Consider the following 3,539-nt stretch of genomic DNA (forward strand, 5'->3'; position numbering starts at 1 on the left):
GTGTACAATTTGGGGGACTGCCGAGCGAGGACCCAAATCCTCACTTCGCCAACTTCTTGGAGATCTGCGACACCTTTAAGATAAGTGGAACAATTGATGATGCCATTCGATTCAGGCTGTTTCCTAATTCTTCAACGGACCGAGCCAAAAGATGGCTGCAGTCACTCCCAGTTAACATTATTACGACATGGAGATCATTGGCTGAGAAGTTTTTATATAAGTACTTTCCTCTTGCTAAAACTGCTAGATTGAGATATGATATATCTTCTTTTATGCAGTTCGATGATGAGAGCATGTACGATGCTTGGAAGAGGTATAAAGACTTGCTCCGATGTTGCCCACAGCACAGACTACTAGTATGGATGCAGGTTCAGACCTTCTACAGTGGTTTGAACCTTGCTACTTGGCAGATGGTAGACGCGTTGCAGTGGTAGGGCCCCGGCGATGAGCGGTGGAGCATGCGCAAAATCCCGATAGAGGAAATGTCCATGAACAACTACTAGTGACAATCCTCTAGGAGTCGTCCAATCAAGCGGGAGTGGTCAACAATCTAGACTCCACAGCCTTGGCGAGCTCAAGTGGAGCTTTTGACCAAGAAATTAGACCGACGGATCTTGAGTTCATGCGGCCCGGATAAGTTCGCGAGTGTTTCCCGGTGGTCCAGCGCTATGGTGCAAACTGTAATCATGGGAGGTATGTTTATTTCACCTTCTAATTCTTCATCTTCTATTGTTTCTGCTGATCTTGAATAGGTAGACTATATGGGTAGTGCACCTATACAATAGAACAGCCCATACAACAATACATACAACCCCGGTTGGTGAAATCATCCCAACTTCAGTTAGAGGAATAACAACGGCTAGGGACTACCCAGTTTTCAGAGGTTGCATCAGCAGACCACCATGCCATTGGTCCACAACTACCTCCACCCTGATGAGAAGAGCCTAATCTCGAGGAGTTGGTGATGAAATTTGTGTCCTCTACCGACAATAGATTTCAGCAGACGGACAGTGCATTTAGGAATCAGTAGGCCTCCATTTAGAATTTGGAGACTCAAATAGGCTAGATTTCTAGGATGTTGGTTGAGAGGCAGTCAGGGACTCTGCCTAGCACTATAGAGCCCAACCTGAGAGAGCATGTGAACACAATCATGTTGCGGTTAGGTAAATTTGTTCTTAGTCCTTTTGTTTCTAACACTAATGCTAATCCATAGGTAGATTCAAGCAAGGAAGTTGAAGCAACCAAGGCAAAGGAACTAGAGAAGGAAGAGGCAGAGGAGATTCTACTGAGGGAATACCAGCCCAAAATCCCATACCCTACTAGATTAAATTAGGCACAACTCGAGCAATAGTTTGGTAAATTTCTGGATATTTTTAAACAACTCCAAATAAATTTACCTTTTTTGAAGTTATTTCATAGATGCCTCGATATGCAAAGTTCTTAAAGGAGATTTTTAGCAAGAAGAGGAAGTTTGAAGACTCGGCATTTGTGACATTAAACGAGGAATATTCAGTAATTTTTCAGAATAATTTATCGGAAAAGCGATATGATCTAGGAGTTTTACTATTCCTTGTGTTATAGGTAACTTATTTGTCAATGATGCCTTAGAGCTGATTTAGGGGCTAGAATTAATGTAATATCGTATACTTTGTTCATAAAATTGGGGCTGGGAAAAACCAAACCCACTAGGATGAGTATACAATTAGCTGATAGATCTGTTAACTATCCTAGACGTATTGTAGAAAATGTACTGGTAAAAGTAAATAAATCTATATTTCCTATCGATTTTATGATCTTAGACATGGACGGTGAGAGTAGTGTATCCTTAATTTTAGAAAGACCTTTTCTTGCAACATCTAGGGCAATGATAGATGTTTGTGATGGAAAGTTAAAACTTAGTGTAGGGGATGAGACTGTCACCTTTGACTTGCATAATCCCATAAGTCAGTCTTCAGATCATAATAATGCTATGTGTGTTGTTAATGTAATTGACGATGATATTGAGACACACTTGCAGGAAGTGTTAGTTGAAGACCCTCTACATGTCACTTTGCCAAGGGGAGAAAAGCATGAGCTGTCAAATGAGGAAGTGTTAGAGCAGCTTGAATTTATGTTAGCAAACGAGCCAACTAAAAATACTAATGAGTTTACTGTGATTCACAGGATAGGTATGCAGAAGTTGAGGCCATCACTTGAGGAACCGCTGGTTCTTGATTGGAAAAAGCTTCCATAGTGTCTTGACTATGCATATATAGATGAGGATAGCAGACTCACCATTCGTGACGAGACTTGACAATAGAGGTGGGGAAAGGACATTGCCCACTCGAAAGGATGTACCTAAAAGTGGGCTGCTAGGAGGTATTGACATTCGAGGACCCATAACCTGGCAGCTAAAGCGCAATAGATGTGCGTAGAATACACACATCTAAATGGGGTTTTTAAGGCTGATTTTATGTACATTTGGATATGAATTGGTCCCAACACTCACCCTATGCGTTTGTTTGTGTGCATTAGGTCCAAAAGAAGCCAAAGAGTGATAAAGGGAAGAATTGGAGCAGAATTGGACGTCAAAGTTGCTAAAACAAGTCAAGTTTGTGCATAAGGAAGCTAAACACGACCGTGTTGGTTTTAACAATGGCCGTGTTCCCAACACGGGCACCAAAACGGTAAGTGGTGGGTGCATTTGACAATAGGAAAAGATGCGTTAAGGAGCATGACTACAGAGAGTAACATGGGCATCAACACGGGCCACATTCCCAACATGGGCATCAACATGACCATGTTCGCGGCGGTGGGCAGATTAATTAAAAGAAAGAAAAGAGGGAAAGGCGAGAAGAGTAGGGTTAGGACGTTCCAAACTCATCTCTTTCTCTCTTTAAGGGTTTTTTGAGCTGGAACCAAGGAAAAAGGAGACTTGGACCAAGGTTTTAATTGGATTCCCTGCAAAGATTGAAGATTGGGCGAGGTTCGTTGATTGGTTTCAATTCGAGCAAGAGGAACAAGATTCAAGATTGGGGAAGAGGAATTGGAGCTGTTTACTCTCATCCAAGGGTGTATTCGGGTTTCTCTACCTTTACTCATTGTTGTAATTGAATTCTTGTGGGTTTTGATAATGAACATGATTAGGGTTATTGATTTTGTAATTGAATTGAAATTCCAAACTCAATATTGATTTGCAATGTAAGTGCTTATTGATTTGTTCTTCATATCTTGTTGAATGATTATTGGAATTTGAATGTTCTTAAGAAAGACGTTTAGGTTTGGATTGTCCTTTGCAATCTAGAATTGAATTCGCCTAGAGATAGGGTGTTCGTTCTACCGGATTGAGAATTAACAATTCTCAATAGTGTTAAATGGTACATAATACTAATTTGGATAATTAGGGTTAGGAAGAGATTTCAACCTAATTAATCTAAGATGTTAATGTCCTAGAGAAAGGCGTTAATTGCATAGAGATTTTCCCATGGAAATTGAATTCAATCAATCAATTTCGTCTTTGGTTTCCATTCATAGAGACAAGAATTCCCAAGGCGTTATTC

At 40.7% G+C, this 3,539-nt stretch overlaps 1 non-coding gene across 1 annotated transcript; it reads right to left on the reverse strand.

Moving 5' to 3' along the window:
* Nucleotides 1-245: 245 nt before the first annotated feature.
* Nucleotides 246-352, reverse strand: LOC112534216. Its single transcript, XR_003078517.2, has one exon. It is a non-coding gene; the product is annotated as a small nucleolar RNA R71 (small nucleolar RNA).
* Between the last annotated feature and the right edge of the window lie 3,187 nt (nt 353-3,539).

Source organism: Ricinus communis, chromosome 3 (assembly GCF_019578655.1).
Source record: "Ricinus communis isolate WT05 ecotype wild-type chromosome 3, ASM1957865v1, whole genome shotgun sequence".
Taxonomy (NCBI): domain Eukaryota; kingdom Viridiplantae; phylum Streptophyta; class Magnoliopsida; order Malpighiales; family Euphorbiaceae; genus Ricinus; species Ricinus communis.